The sequence below is a fragment of the Strix aluco genome, chromosome 21 (assembly GCF_031877795.1).
Source record: "Strix aluco isolate bStrAlu1 chromosome 21, bStrAlu1.hap1, whole genome shotgun sequence".
Taxonomy (NCBI): Eukaryota; Metazoa; Chordata; class Aves; order Strigiformes; family Strigidae; genus Strix; species Strix aluco.
Window position 1 is genome coordinate 4,486,588 of NC_133951.1, and position 17,728 is coordinate 4,504,315.

Consider the following 17,728-nt stretch of genomic DNA (forward strand, 5'->3'; position numbering starts at 1 on the left):
TGAGCTGCCCAGGGAGGTGGTGGAGTCCCCATCCCTGGAGGTATTTAAGAGTCGGGTTGACCCAGCGCTGAGGGATCTGGTGGAGTTGAGAACTGTCAATGTTAGGCTGATGGTTGGACTAAATGATCTTCAAGGTCTTTTCCAACTGAGATGATTCTGTGATTCTGTGATTCTGTGATTAATAATTATAATTTCCCTTTTGTTAAATAAAGTGGTTTAAAGGGAAATTTTCAGACTGTCATGTTTCCTATACTCTCTGACCAGGATCTTTTGGCTATTCCACACAGAGAGGGTTTAAATTTTTAATACCAGTTTTAGCTATTTGAAGATACTTAACATTACACAGTATTTTGATTTAGCAGCGTGATAACGTAAAATATGGAAATCACAACACAAACCTAATATAGCAATTACAGTATGCAGGTGAATCACAATACAAACATGATTCCCTTTATCAGTCTCTAGATGTTCACCACCATGATACTGGGCATCCCCAGTCACTGGGAAGGAATACGTGGGTTGAAGCCAGCCCAAGCTCATTCCTCTCTTCAAAGTGCATTTTGCTTATTGTTTGATTTTTATACTCTATGTTGGCATGAGCCACTTACAGACTTCTCCCCCATCCTTTCTCCCCTCCTGCCTGGTCTGGACTGGTTCAGGAGGATTATACTTTCTACTGGTTGTTTTAGGGAAAATTATTTACTTAAACAGTTGTGCCACTCAACTGATACAGCTGTTTATCTAAAACAAAGATCCCCTTTGTGTTGAGGTAAGTTCAGTTCCCTTCAGGATAGCTGTGATCACTTCCTATATTCTTTTCTGATCTTCTTGAGCACATCATCCTTGCTTACCATCTCTGAGCCTTCTTCTGTTGTGGGGGTTTGTTGATCAGTCATACAGACTGTTGCTTGAATTGATGTTATTGAATGTTCTTATTGTATTGTATGCTTCTATTCAGAAGGACCTTGACGGGCTGGAGAAATGGGAAGAGAGGAAGCTCATGATATTCAACAAAGGGAAATGCAAACATGGTGCACAGGTTAGTGTCAGGTAGGTACAATCCAAGTAAAGTTGACAATCTTGGGAGAGAGGAGGAGTGTATATGTTTGTATGTTTTAACTAAAAAAAAAAAACTAAACCAAACCAAACCAAACCAAACCAAAACACAAAAAGTGTTCCTACAAAAAAGAAGGTGATTATGAACACAAATACAAAATGGTCTCTGAAATTTACAATAGGATTACATTCAGTCTGTGAATCCACATGCTGTATCTAATTAAGATTCAGCTAGATGATGCAGACAGTCCTGAAAGAGCCAGCAGAGTTTGGATGCAAAAAGAAAAACAAGTAGGGTCCTGCCAATAATTGACTTTCTGCCATTTGTGTTTCCACCTCTGTTGGACTCCACTGGCACTAGAAGCAAAACACAGCACGGCCAGAAAGAAGTGGTTGATTGAAAGCCATCTCTGGATATAGAATATCCTGCACAGCAATGCGGTGTGAGCAAGGCACTGGAGTGCTGACATTCCCTACAGAGGAGGGCAGATTTGGGTATGCTGAAAATAGATCTTTCTTGAGATGGAGATCAGGCAGCTGCCTCGCTTTCTACCAGCTCCGAAGATATGACTTCCCTTCTCCCATGCTGAGAGGGGCCAGAAAGGACAGACAGGTAATCGCAGCAGTTCAGATAAAATAAAGTTAAAATATCTCAAAATTCTCAGTTTATGGCCTGCCCCTTCCAAGACCCCCAAGAGAAATTATCTTCTTTCTGTTCATTCTGCTGTGGAGTGACTTTTACATTTCAAGTGGGAATAACTGATACGAACAACATGCTGTTCTGAAAGAAGCATTTACTCATAAAGCAATACAATCTTTATGCTACTATTCTCATGAAATATTGCCCACTGATTTTAAGGTAACACACTAAACAGTCAGACAGAAAAGTCAGCATTACTGTAATACTTGCAAGAAAGCTTTGGGGGTTAATGACATGTAGGTGCAACACAATAATCATGCAGGCTCTGGTATGTCCACAGTAATACTTTCTTGTAACTGTAAAATTCTCCCTGAGACGTTTTGGTGTTTGGGCTCTATATTGAGCTCTCTTTGGTTAATATATTTGGTGCTTTTTCCCTTTTTTCCCATGTCTGATGTTGTTGTTGGACTCCTAGAGTTTACCTCTTGGGCTCTTTGTTCCAGACTGTAAATTCTGACCCTGATCTTCACTGGTGTGGTCTGAAGCTTCTCTACCCCACCCAGCCTAACTGCATGGGTAATGTTAGTCATTGCCCAGGCCGAATCTTTTCTGGACTGGCTGGCATCTCTGCTTGCACCACAACAAAACAAACTTCCAGCTTTACTGATGCTGCTGACTCACCTGGCGTTGGGTCCTGTCCTTCCTCCATCTCTATCAGCTTTGATGAACAGAAAATTGTTTTGCTTTATTTTAGTTGGGCAGGATATTTGCACAGAACCAGTAACCATTGCATTCCTTGGGGCAATCCATACCAAGTGGTGCCTATTCATGGGTAGTTGTTTGACAAGTCTGCCAAGAGGAGAGGAGTTGGAGCTTGAGCCTATAAGAATGCAGCAGCATCTCTCTCAGCATGGGTTCAAGAAATACACATGGCAGGTGTCCTGGGACAGGTGGCAGCTCTAACCAACTGCAAGTAGGCACTGCAAAGTAGCAGTAGGATATGTCTCTCTGGTCAGTCTGCACAGGTTCTTCTGCTGACCTATCATAATCAGATCAATACCATAACCTTGAGTATTTACTCTGACATAGATTCTTTGTTTGCTTGACAGTTACCCACTGTTGCCTCCAGCTTTCAAAGTACTGGGCATCAGTTCTTTCTTCCTCTCATATTTCTTCCTTCCCCAATCCATCATGCTCTCTCTAGTGAGAATATCTCTAGTGAGAACAGTGTAATTTGGCTGATATTTTCTTTGTGTGAGAATGTTTTATATCTGGTGAACTGTAAAATAGACTGTGCCATCTCTAGTGCTGGCTTGGACTGTGAAATACACTGATGATGTCCTTTCATAAACAAGATGAAGGAAAGGCTTTAATGTTTTTGTTCAGAATTTTCCACTGTTTTTGGGTGCAGCCAGAGACATAAAAGGACTTGAAGAACTTCAGTGAAGAGATTGGCAATCATGTTAAAGAAACTCATGACCTCAGAAAGGAGGATTTTTCATGCTATGTGAATTTGCCAAGACAAAGGAACAGTGACAGGAGTGGGAGAAAGGCAATAAGGAGAGGACCTGATAGCAGCTGGTATTACCTAGTAGTCTGTACAGAGAGAGGCTCTGGGATTGGAAGGCAGGAGAAAGCTACTGTATGTGAGAAAGCAACTGCAACACCGATTGGTGACACTTTGTCTTCATCTCTTCTTCCTAAGCAGACCCTTCAAACTCTACATTCCATCTCTCCAGACCATTTTTCCATATCTTCTCCTGATGTTCTCTCTTCCTCTCCCTCTTCCCCTCCCCATTCCCATTAGATACAGACCCTGGAGAACCTCCCTTCTGAGAGTGTGACAGGGACAGATATCACTTAGAAGATCTGTGTATACAGATATTCTAATATGGCTTCCTGGCAGAAATCTGAGCTGCTACTGCCTGCATAACTGTTATTTGAATAATGAAACCCCACAGAACTTCAAAGGCATAACAGACAGACATTTTGCACAAAATTATTTGCTAAAATATCGTTTGAGATGCAGACTTCTAGGTTTTCTTGGGCAGAATGAAAATGCTCTGGTGGCTGTGATCCCTCCTTAGCTTCACTGTCTTAGCCTTCATCTCTCGTTTTCACCTTCTTCCACTAAATAGTGTGTAACACATACTGGGCAAACATGGCTTTGTCCAGGAAACAGCAGTCAGGTTTCAGACAGCCAAATACATGAACTATAGCTATCTTGAAGATGTTTGGGGAAAAAAAACGAAGAGCTGTTGGTATTCTTCTTTATAGACCTATTTTTTTGAGTGCCAGTGGTCAATTATATAGATAGGGTCACACAATACCTTGAAAACAAGCACCACAACATGTGTTTCATAATCAGGTGATATAATCACAACAGGTTCATTCTGATATCAGGAACATCTGAAAGGATCTCTGTAAGAGTCCTTCAGCTTTCTTAGCAGTGCCACACCAATAGCACCTATTCTTCCCAAAGATAAAACATCAGGTACCTGCAGACATTTTGCCACAATATGCTCACTTTCATTGTCAGACACTAGACCTGCTATTTTGTTATGATGGCTTTCATATCTTGAACCCACTTTTTGGTACAAGGATTCTGGCACATGAAGCATATACCTGAATCTCTGTCTCCAGCTTCCAGTTGAGCACATAACATGCAGTATGTGGACAGGATTGGATGTAAGCTACTATGCATCACAGCATTTCAATGGTGTTTTGGCATTGACCAAGTGCACGAGCTGTTTTCTGACTAATGTGATATTATCTCTGAAGTTTTTACTAAGGTTCATCTAAGGACCAGAAAGGTTTACCTGAAAAGGGAGCCAGTTCTAGATATCCTCACAGGACAGCTGTGCCCTCACTGAATGAGGCTTGATGGAGATGAGGTTTGTTGCACTGCAGTATGAGGTGGCAGGCTGCCTACCTTTGATACCACAAGACAAAATCACCATAGGACATGTAATTGAAAATACAGCAGAAATGGGATGTTTTCGAAGTCATGTCCACATGCATATGCTGATCCAGTGCTTTCCCACATGTTGTTTTAGTAGTGCACAAATCTAAGATGCACTTTTATGCCTTTCTCTCACACCTTGTGTAGATTCAATGACAGTTCCTATCTGATATTCTCCTGATTAATTACTAAAAAATACTAACCTTAACCACTTAGGAGCTCTTATTAGAACTATACAAAAAGATCTTCCCAGAAAAAAACAAACAGTATTTTCCAGACTACATTTCTTCAATATATAAATGAGGAATAGTGAATTCTAAGATGTGTAAGTTAGCATCACTATGTAATTCTTCATAAATCATTTCTCACTGCCATCACTTCCATTACTATTTCCAGATTTCCAATCAAGATAAAGAAGGCCATAATTTTTACTTCCACTAAATATTGGTAAGAAGTAGAGCAGTTCAGTAGTGTCTGATAGGGTGAGGAGAGCATGTGAAGAGGCCAGAGGTTTAAGAACCTAAACTTTGATAGCTGGTTGCTGGTATAATGTGCAGGTTTTCTGCTAATCCATTGTCCACTTTGGGATGCAGAATCCTGCATGCTTTGTGGTCTGTACCCATAAACCCCAGTTTCAGAATTAGGCAGAAGCTAAGTGGGAATCTGGGCATCTAAATTTTGTTTATTGGCTCTGTCAGTACTCGCCCCTTCCCACTGGCCTTTCCAAGGTCCAGTAATGTCCATTTAGGCCATTATTCAACCTGTCTCTCTCTTTCTATAGGAAGCATCAGGAGATGTTATGTTCTGTTTTGTAATTCTGTGGAAAGACCTTAATGACATTTCTCTAATTTTTAAATGGTTAACTTTTTAAATGGTTTTTAAAATCATACTGTTCCAGGATGCAACAGAGAACACCACACTTGTATGATAGCAACAGCACCTTCATCTTAGTGGAGAACTTTGCTCTGCCATTAACTGACAGTAAGTCTTTCTGGGGAGATAGACCAAAAGAAAATGTGTTTTACTGAAGAGGGAAAAAGTTTGTTAAAGCACGTGGAAGAAGACTATGTTCTTGCAGTTAAATGAAAAAGGAAATCTTGAATGTGTTGAGGTAATAGCTTTTTCCATGTTTACTCTTAGAGCACTGGAAGGCCGCCTCTTTGTATCCCTGTTCTTCTTATCCTTACTTTACCAGTCCCCTTCAGGCTCTGTAACACTCAGGTGCAATTGTGAATTTAGTCCTGAATTAGGAGGACATAAAGAATATACACTAAAAACACACCAGAGATTAATGCAGTTGCAAATTCATGGCCACTAGTAGAGTGATTATACGACATGGATTTATTTGTATGACTATTGTGCAGCCACGCAGGAGTTGCATTTCATACAGTGTCTTGTCACTGAAAAGTGCGAGAGTGACTCTGTGTGTACTGGAGTTCGGAGTCTGTGGATTTTCATAGTAACTGATTAAGACTGAATCTCTCTGAACTGAGATGGCTTTTAATTGACGTCATAGAGATAAAAACCAGGCTGTTACCTATCCTTTAAGTCACAGTCACAAATGTGTGAATGTTTATTTTCATAATCCTCAGTTGCATTTCATTTCCAGTGAAAATTCACCTTAGAGTTGTGCCAGAGATTTGATCTGGGGTGATGGGCTAAAACAGAAATCTTCTTAGAAGCCATTTGCATTGGGAGCTTTGTGTGAGACACTGTGATCAGTGTCTCACACAAAGTAAGATCAGTGATCTTGAACAAGCCATATCTACTCTGTTGGTCCTTGTACTTAGGGCTTGAGATTTCCATATGTTATTAACATAAGCTTTAACTTATTATATCTGTGAGAAAGGTAAACTGTGTCTGCATCAAGGGGTGAAAAGATCTTGATCCTGACCAGGAGACCACTGTACATGGAGGAGTCAGTGATCCACATTACAACTAACCTGAGCATGCCCAGGACCACATACTGCTGTGCTGTGCTGCCCATCCAACATGATCTTTGGGCTGTGCTGAGCTGCACAAATTCCTTGGTTTCAGGGCACTCAGACAGATCATTGTAAGGGAGGACCCTGCAGGCAGCTCCCTCTTGGTACTGGTGATTACACCACCTGCTTGGCCTTGCCTGTATCTAAAAGTGCAAATAGAAGTTCTCATGTGGATATCCTTTATGAATAGACTGGGTTTTTTGTAAGAAAATTGTAATAGCATGAATGACCTGAAAATAAGGAACCTCTCCACAGATGGGATCTGTGCAATGTACCATGGGAAAATCCATCATGGGTCCATTCAATGCTGTGTGAACAAGAGGTACCAAGCACCTGAAGGGATATAAGATTTACTCAGCAGCTACGTTCATTTTTTTATTCAGTCTTATCCAACTGACTATTTTATTAAGCCATTTGTTGTTGGACCATTCTTATTGAGATCCAGAAAGAAACCTGCATTGTCTACCCACCCCACTCCCACCCTCCCACCCTCCCACCCCCCTGCCCTGGCAGTACACCATTGGATATTGAGAATATCAATGTTGTTCACAGCTTCTCACCTCAGGCCATGATTGCACCTTGAGTTACTGTGAAAGTCCTCCTTTTGGGGCTAATTAGAAAGAGCATGTTCTCTTCTCAGGGGCAAAAATAACTGTCTGATAAACTTCCTCTTTCTAAGAATGTTTCTACAACTCTTAAAAGCAAAAGTGTGCTAGGACAATTTACTTTACTGCCTTTCCTACCTCTGGTGGAAGCCAGTTATTATATTAAGAAGTGGGAGTTGAATGAAATGAACTACATTTACCAGTCTGAATCCAGAAGAAAAAAAAGTCTGTGGCCTTCCCCAGCCACTTTATGGTCTGTGGAAGATAAACTCTGACAAAATAAACATGTCATAGCAGACTTCAGAATACAGTCGTTTGGAATTCTAAAAGCAAGTGAATTTCCAACTTAGCTTTCATCAGATTCTTATTAATTTTTTCACATTCTTTACTGTTGACCTAGGTTCCCAGGACTTGCCTCCCATACAGATTCAGCAATGTAACCAGCTCTTCATTAAAAATAATCTTGCCAGAGACTACTTCTTTTCTATCAGTTGTGACAAGCAGCATACTCTCACCATGCCCACCCACAACAGATCCATGTGTGAGCACCTCCTATGAGATTATGCCCTTTAGATATTCCACATGAGGAGGGTTTAATCTTTAATACCAAATTTACTTATTTGAAGATATTTGATGTTACATGGGTATCTGATTTAGCAGAGTGATACAGCAGTGTGATGAAATTGCAATTGCAATATAGAGTTGAATCACAAACCAAATGCAATACCCATGTCTGTGTACTCACCATTGCTGGGCATCCCCAGTTGCTGGGAAGGAATACCTTTCCTATGCTGCTGATAGAGTTGTTTTCCCACTCTGCAATGGCCATCAGGGTATCATACAAATGGATAAGAGCCTGGCTGCACTGATGGGCCAGTGGAGGTGGCCCAGGTGGGGATGCTGTGAAGTTCTGTGGGCCTCTGCCTTTTTCTGAAATGCTGTTCTGCCTCAGGCTTCAGCATCACCCACTTGCACAGCTTTTCTGTGAGATTTTGCCAGATTTTCAGCTTGCACATTTGTATATTTCCCCAAAGTTTACTGGGTCTTTAATGAGGAAACAAGTTTGGCACTAGAACACAACCTACAGTTGGGTTTAAATAAGTTTCTGACAGTGGTAAATAGTAATCAGTCTGCTCAACTCTGATCTCTCTTTAGAAGCTTTCTGAAAAAGTGGTTATAATTCAGAATTTTCATTATTCCCTTCTCCCAACAGTACATTTCCTGCAGTTCTATTGCAGGCATGTGAGTCCCTTACAGGAGCGCAGTGCTCGGAGCCTACACAAGCAGCAGTTCCTTTTTTCAGGACATCATATCAGAATAGGTGATGCAGTGGCCCCCAAAGAGTGTAGATGCTTGATACAAACTCAGGCTTTGTGTGTATTATTAAACTTAAAACGTGGCACAAGATGATTTGTGACCTAGAGGCCAACAAGCTTAGTTTTGCTTTGTCTCTGACATTAAAGGAATCACAGATACTTTGTAGGTCCTGCCTCGGTGTGCCAAAGATACTTGTGTGGGCAGCCCTACCCACTGGTCGTTCCTGGCTCAGTTATGCTGTTGTTGTCTGAACTGGAAGTGACAGAAGGCTCATGGCAAGAAGATGAATTTGTAAGAGTTGTGTCCAGTGTTTTTATTTCTCTGTGATACAGAGAGACATGAAAAGTTATGGAGATGGGAATAAATCTCAATACAAAGAGTCTTTTTTAGTCTTTCAAGCACTGCAAGCCCAGGCCTTGGAAGATAACATTGTCACCTCTCTAGACATGATATAAGGAATATGTACCAGCCTCCACTGCCCTAGGAAGTCAGATCAGAATTGTCAGTCACCAGTATGATCCCTGATATGATCAAGAGTTTGAAATAGTTCTGGTACAGCTGTGGAAATGTTAAGGCTGATGAATGAGCCCCTTTAGAATACTGGATGCTGTTCTTGCCATTTCTAAAACAAACAAAAAAAAAAAGAGACTTATTAAGTCTGGAACTGGTGCAGGAAAAAAAGTGATCTAGAAAACTAACTACTGACTTAAGAAGTAGCAAATAAAAGAGCTTGGTTTGTTTAGTTTGGTCAAAACCAAAACTTTCAGTAAAAAAGGATACATGAGTAGAGCTTATTTCAGTGGAAGGAAAGAACATTTTGATCTAAAGAACCATTTTTACAAAAGCACTGTAAAACTGCCAAGAACATAACATGGTCACAAATAACTCTAGGTAAGAATTTGGTTTCTAAGGACTGTTTTATAGACTTAGGGCCACCAAGATGGTCAGGGTACTGAAGCACATGATGTATAAGGAGACACTAAAAGAAATGGGTTTCTTCAATTTGATGAAGAGGAGACTAAAGGGAGATCTCACTGATATCTACAGCTATCTGATATGATGAGTAAGAGTGGGCACAGGAAAATTATTTCTGTTACGAAAGTTATGCAAGGAAGGAACAGATTGTCCAGAGAGGCTCCATCTGTGAAGGTGTTCAGGACTTGGCTGGACAAATCCCTGAGCAACTTGATCTAATTAGGCCTGCTTTGAGATGGTGTTGGACTAGGTGACCTTTGGAGGTCCTTCCAGTCTCAGCTATTCTATATGATTTCATGATCCCAGCTACAGAGCAGGCTAAACAGCACAACAAGGCTCTTCTACTTAGGCAAGCATACAGCTGGTTCAGGCACCACTGCATGGTATTGCAGACTGCAGTAGCAGACATGCAATAGCAGTATGGCACACTCAAGTTAGCTTGTATCTCGCTAGTCAGATAGCATTAACACTGAGGTTATGGGCCAGGCACTGAGGAAGTAACCCAGGATCTATGAAAAATTCCAGCAGCTTTGCTGAAAACCCTACTGGTGTGTCCCCACTGCCTGTAGCAGCCTGTGAGTGGGATTTGCTCAGCTGTGAGCCAGCCCAGCTGTGCTGCAGTCACACCTCGACATATGAATCCAGTAAGCATCCGAGGCTGTGGCTCAGCAGTCATGGTATGGGTGCATGGAGTGCTTTGCCTGATGGATGCATGCTCTGCCCAGAGCCACAAGCAGTGACTGCATGTGGTGCTGCCCGTGCTCAGCCTGCCTGCCTGTGCAGAAGGGCGTCCTCCCTCCCAGGGACCAGAGCCTGCCCTGACACCAGAGCAGCAGCACCTGGGCTCCAGGCTTTCTGTTGTCCAGCCTTTTTGCCAGGGGCTGACCCCAAGGGACACTACCTGCCTTGCTGCTGTGTCTCGGCTGGTGGTGACAGGCATGTCAGGACATGGCAGTTGCTCTGGGGCAGTAGCTGAGAGCCTTCCTGACAAATTATGGCAATTATAAGAATAGGCAGATGTGCTGAGGCTTTTCCTGAACACTGCCCCATTCTCCACGTGCTCCTGGCTGAGGCACATCCCAATCCTGATGCGTTTGTTGTGTGTGGGGTCAGGAGTCTGCACCTGGTTCTCCTCCCGTGGATTTGTGTGGCAGTTTTTTGAACAAATTAAAACATTTAGCAGCCAGTCCATTGGTGGTGAGGACCTGTGCAGATTAACTATGAGTGGTTTGAAGAATCCCATCCTTCTGCCTTTGGCCACCTGCTAATATCACTTAATGCCCCTACTTCTTGTGCAGGGAAATTCAGTCATCCATCCGCTCCCTCTTGTTGTCCTCTCTTGATTTTAAAGACCTTATCTTACATATGCTGACTGTCTCCTCTCCAGCTTGAAGGGCCCAAGGCTGACTGGGCATTTTCAAGTGCTGAAGGACATTTCAGATGCCTGTGCCAGATGACACTGAATGCTCTTTCCAGTGGGAGGGACCCCTGTCAGGTGCTTGAAAAAATCTCTCATTCTGATTCATGTTTGTGTTGAAGAGATGAAAAAGTTGTCTGTCTCTCCAGTGTACATAAAATGTATGAAGTTCTCCTCAAAATTAACTTGCCTATACTGGGGGAACCCAGTGGAGCCTGATTTGGTATGGAAATCTCTTATATCAGCAATTCCAATACAAACACATCTCTGAGAACCCCAGCTGAAGTGCCTATTTTTATGGTTATTGATATCACTGCCCTCAGGGGTCAGGTTTCAGGAGAAAGAATCTAATTTTTCGCTGACTTTGTAAAATTTGAGGGGGAGGTTAGAGGTCTCTGGGGAGTAAGGGAAACATTTGGCTCCACCAGCTGCACAGGGAATATGATCTGGGCCAAATATAAGAACTCGGGGATTTATACATTTGTTTTAGCTGTTAGAAGTTCATTTAAAGTTCTCCTTACAGCCATACTCACATATGACTGTTCCACACCTTTTATAGTATTCTAACGTTTCTCCTCTGGATTGGCCTTGCTGTTGCTGTGCAGAGTCTGAAGCCTTCCTGGGAGGGAATCTCTGGGTGAATGTGTAGATGGACTAGTTTTTCCTCAGAGAACTATGGACACTGTTTACCACAACCATGTTCACCCTTTTTTTTTTTTGTTTCATCATCCCAGTTCTTACCTAAGTATATGAAAAAACATCTATAGCTCCCTCTGGTAAAAAAAGAGGTTCCTGTGTGCCAGAGAGTAAATGTTTTCCCCTCCTTATATGATAAATTTTTTCCACAGAGAGAGATTTTTCCACTGCTGCTTTTGCCCTGGGAGGTGAACTCTTTTCCTTCTTTGGCAGCAGAAGTATAGCTGTGGAACTGTGGAAAAAGTCCTTATATCCTGTTGGACTAACACTTACCTATTCTCTGTGTAATACAACAGGAGGTGGGTCTCCTACATGGCATCAGATTTCCATAGGGACCCAGAATCATCATGTGTTGGGCTCATGAGAAGTGTCTGCAGCAGCATCTCTGTCCTCCACATCTTCAATATGAGGAGGCTTAAGAGGCTCTAACTCAGAAAAATTACAGGGAAAGTTTTATCCCCCGTATCTGAATGTTATCATGGAAGATTTCACTTAACAACCTATTTCATGCTCAAATGAGTTCTGTCCTCCTTCTGTTCACCAGGAATGTTACATCAGTGCCAGAGAAAACAGCGTGCGCTAGGTGGCCACAGAAGTATTGCAGAAAAATGAGCTGTGTTATCTGGAACTTGACAATATACCACAGAGACTGGAGAAGACCAGGCTGTTGTTGACACTGGCTTGTATTTAGCTCAGGGGAAAGAGCTGGGCTTCCATCAGTTCACTCTTGCCAAAGTAGTAGTTCTCTCATGTCCTCAGCTGAGATGTCCATGGGGCAGTCCTGCCAGCAGAAAAGGGCTTGTTAACATGCCCAGGAAACAATCCACACATGCAATGGCTACTTGGATTGTTTGGGAACAGCCCGTGGCATGGCATCTACTAAACAGTGGATTATCTGCATAACAAGGAAGTTTGGCACCTAAGAGTTTGGCTTCCACATTATGCAAAGCATTCAGGCTGCTTCCAGCCCAGGCCAACCATGCAGTGCGGTAGGAGGGAGACATGCACAGAGCAAGTAGTTTGGAGCCAGGACAGGGCACAGACTGGATGTTGATACTAGCACAGCTTTGTCTTCTCAGAAAGGAGGAGGGAGACAGAGGGGTTGAACCTTAAGACTTAGAGGAAAAAATGCTGGAAAGCTGTTTCTTGAATTGTGACTGTCAGATTGCAGATGACAAAAAAAAATAACCCTTTTCAGGCTATATACAAGTGTGCAAGAGAATGCGTGTATGTGTGTGAGTCTCTGTGGTGACATACAGGGGTTCCTACACACAACTGCATTTTCTATTGCCTTGAGCCAAATGCTGTGCCATCTCTCCTGTTGGGAACTGTCCCAAATGAACAAAGCTGATTGGCCTATGGCAAAAGGCTTTTAATAATGGTCCTCTGAGGGCATGTTGGGCTGGACACTTTGATCACAAACATGCCGTTTTGGTTCCTCTCCTTTTATTTTGATCAATTTGCTTTCCATCAAGCTTCCTCCTTGTCAGTGCTGAGCAAGTAACACATGTGGCTAATACAGAAAAGGAATAGTGAGGTTTGTGCCTTCCCAGTCAGGTCAGCCAGAGCAACTTTCCAAATATGCCTGTCATTCACTTGTTATCTCAGACACTGTCAAAATATTTTGAGCAGCAAAAGCTCCTGCAGCTCTGCCAGCTGGAGGGGGTCAGCTGTCAGAATGGATGTCCTGTAGGGAAGCACTCCTTTCCGCACCTCACAATGCTCAATACCCGACTGTTTTCCATTTTAACAACAGTTTCCCTGCTGGCTTTGTTCCAGAAGTTTTTCTTGTCAGGGAACAGGGCTGAATCTGACAGTGTGACAAAGGCAGGACTGCCATGGTTCCAAGCCCAGGTCCAACCAACTACTGAGGCTGAGCATGTATTCCCAGAAGGCTCATGCACACCCAGCATGCATATGCAACACATATGTACATATATATACAGCTGGCCACACAGATCAGTACAGGTGAACACACCTCAGCACTCGCACGAGTACAAATAGAACACATGGCCTCATCCTGTTCCCCTCCAGTAGTGGCAACATAGATACACGTATGTACAAAGTGAAGGTGCCAGTACCTGGGCATAGACACTCAGTGTACCCAGCAACTGTCCATGGATCCCAGTCTCCCCAGGACACGTGATGTGCTCTTCACAGCTTCTAAGAAGGCAGCTCTGGAAATCCTTCCTGAAGAGGGACTGACAGGTGTTCGATGTCTGAAGGAATGGGAGGACTTTCTCTCTTTCCTTCAGGTAATCTGTGTATGACTACCTACTGCCGCTGTGCAAAACAATGTTTTGCTGCTTTGTTTACAGATACAATTTTTAGGGTGAGGTTCAATGTTTTCTCTTACAGCTCTGTTAAAAACCATTGCTGTTTGTTTTTTCTTTCTCGTGCAACATACTGGCTTCCCCAGCTCCTTTAAATTACACCTTGTTGAAATCTGCAGAAACCTGCAGTCTGTGATTTTTCTAGAAGTGTTTTGTATGTCTGGGCCCCAGCGGCTCTAATTCTCTGATGATTGTGGGTTTTTTTGCAGTTGTCAGCAGATCTGTCATTGTTCTGGGCATGCATTTCTACAGCGAAGATTAAGTGTGCTGTTGCCTAATGGTATGATGGGTCAGTTGCTGTCATTCGTGTGGATAAAACTCTTCCACGTTGTTCACTAAGGGCTAGATGACTGGATCATGCAAAAGAGCAAATGAACAGGGGTTGAATATTCCTTCCCTTGTGTAGGACTTGGCTTCACTGTGTGCATTCCTGGTGGAGGTCAGTCCCATTCCTGTCATTAAGAGACAGGGCTGGTGCCTGATGTGTATTGGCATCTATCTTGTGCCTGATTCCAAAAATACTATGACATTACTCATTTCCTCAGCTTAGAAAAGGAATTGGACCACCTGGACCCTGCTCCATCCGTACATCTATGAGTTAGAAATCCCAGCATTTGGTCATGCCTGTATGGATATCCCATGGGATTTTCTTTCCCAGGTCTTTTGTGATAATGTTGGATGGTTATGGGAATTGTATAGCAAATCTGTGCTGTGGCTGCACTGTGCCAAACAAACTTTTCCTTGGTGTCAGAAGGTTATTTGGCACTGCAAGCCCATGCTGCTCTTCAGCCCAGAGGCTGTACTAACTTACCTTTAATTTCTGCCTGGTTTAATTTCATAGAGTCTAATTCTCTGTTTTTGTTTTATTTATACGTTTTCTGTTTCAATTCCTTTCTTAAAGTGCAGTTCATTTTGATTTCTTACTGTACCTCATACTTCTGAGTGCGGACTCTGTCTCTTTTTCTTTTCTTTTTTTTTTTTTTTCTTTTTTCTTTCTTTCTGGTCTACTTATACCTATATCTTTTCTGAAGTTGTTCTGATGGGAACCCATTCCTGCCAACCTTTTCCATGTGCTTATCAGGATACAAATGACTGATAATGTTAGTAATACTGATTCGAAGATATTTGAGACTGATCCACACTCAAGACTTTGATTAATTCTGATAATGATCGCGAGGTTCTTTGGTAGCAGTACTGGTCAAGCAAATTTTTATCTCAAGCTTCTGCCCTCTTATGTAGAGAAACACAGCTATTTCTGATACTGCACATGAACTGATTAAAGGAACTGGCAAGGTTAAAAATAACTTTGACAAAAAGAGGGTGCCTATCTCTCATAGCCTCTTCTACTTTGAACTTTCTTCACAACTGAACTGCCTACATTGAATCTTATTGTCCCAGGCAAATAGAAGGACATTAGGCCTGGGATGAAAGTAACAGTGTTGTGGACAAATCTTTCTCATCTAAATAGAGGGATGATGAACTACCATCAATGGACAGTTCTGTTTTCCTTCATAACCTGTTTTAATTTTTTTAGATCTAAACAGGCATAGCTCTGCACTGGAGTGGATCTGGCCTCAACAAGAGATGTGGCAGTAACCTTATGTTGCTGCCACTAAATTTTTCCGGCAGAGCTGGACTGACTAGTAGTGACCTTCTTCCATGCCCTGCACCACTCTGATTTGTATGCCTGCCTCAGTGGCAGAAAAGTGAGAGAAGCAAAGGTTTCTTGAAAGCGTGCAAACCACAAAGACAGTTTGTATGCATTTAGAGGCTTATTAGTGAGTCAGAGAAGTGCAATTTTGTCTTTACCACATCTAAAGGCACTTTCACAGTGACCCTCCAGTCAATATTACACTCCACTGTGAACTGTTGCATTTACTGTTCTACATTTGAGGTTCCTCTGATGACATCACATTGACAACACTTCAACCAGATGCAGGCGCCTATCAATACATGTGGTGCTAGAGGAGCAAAGCAGTCTTAGCACTGCTTCAGTGTGAGCATTGAGGCACCCAGCATTGATGCAGACACCTTTTTGCACACACTTACTGGCTTGTAAGATATTATTCTACAAAATCTATGCTGGTACTTATGCAGCGTATTTTCTTTCTTCCTTTTTTAGCAGTATCTGTTGATAGAGAAATCACACGTGCTGGGATGTATTCTCAGATTCACTCCTCAGTCTCTCTTAAAGCCTGATGTTACATTTGCCATTTCTGTTTCTCTAGCATTGATTATAGCACTGGTTATATGCTCCAGAAAATATTTCAGTTTGTTCAGATTTTAATTCATTTAGCAATATCAGGTCAGTACCATCTATTCCTGGTACATTCTTACTCTTCTATTTATTCCCAAACCTTTGCATAAAGTGGGAATATTATTAATTGCTCTGTAGTGAAAAATCAACTTTTCTCCAGAGGTCTTATTTTCTTCTGTGCCCTTTTTACAGCCTGATCATGTGTTGGCTTTTTAAATGCTCCTGAAATCTTCACTGCAACCAAAACACTCACAAGCAACTCCCATGGGGTTTCTGGTAATCTAGAGGCAGCTCCACAAGCTGCTGTCATTTAAAAATAATTTTTCTCTTAATCACATTGATAAAAATCATTCTTGGTGCAGCACCTTTGCTATCACAGCAAAGTAGATGTCTCTGAATGATCAACATAAGAACCAATATGTCTTCAGAAGCCATTGCCAACCTTACTCACAGAAGCAATTTTACTCCCCCACCATGAATAGTATTTTTTATTCTTTGCACTTAGCTATACCAGACATGAATCTTATCTGACAAAAGACTAAACTGTGATTCAGAAAGAGCTAAAGCTATCAAGATCCAAGAAAAAACAAAGTGGTCAGATCTTATAAATCTATGGATTCTTCAGTACAACATTTTATCAGAGAAACATTCCCCATGGGATTTGCAGCTTCTAAGTGTTGTTGTCAGCCATTAATAGATTAATAGATGTTCTTTCTGGAAACTTCCTCCCTTCTGAAGTAAAAACCAGCACAAATTGTTTAGCTTTTCTGCTTCTTTTCCTGTAGTGCTCTTCTTGTACTTCAATGGTTACTGTTTCTTATGCATTCTCTCATGCAGGCCTTCCACTCATAAAATGCTTATAATGGACATATAAATAAATAGACATATATTGATGCTTGAGATGAGACCATCTGGATCATCGTTTAGAACTTTTCCTCACATTGGAACAGGTTAGTCCCAACGATGCAGTTAATGGGACCACTCTTCAGTGATGGCTTTTGTCACTTTCAAGTTAGTATTGAAGTTGTCAGAATTGTAGCAAACACTGAAACACTCAGATGTGCAGAGACATACCTGCTATGTAATAAGCTACATTAAAAAGGTCACAGATAACACAGAAAAATGTACTGACATTTCCAGTTAAACTGAGTTTTGTACTTCTTTGGATTATCTGATACGCCGGATTATTTTATTCAAAAATGTTCCTCATCGGATTTGCAGCTTGCAAGTGCTGTTGTCAGCCACGCTCTCAGTATAAGCAAGGAATGCTGGAGGCATCAGTGCACCCTGTGGACCCCAATTAACTGTCTGACAGGGAATGCTCAGCCTCTGCTGCAGCAGCATTTCTGCTGCCCTCTGTGTAAAACGAGAGCTCCCAGGAATGTTAGCGCTGAAGAAACAGAATTGCTGAAACACTGCTCGTTCAGAGCAAAACTTCTCATCCCAAAACCTCCCAACACCAAGATGCAGCTGAGCACTGGACTC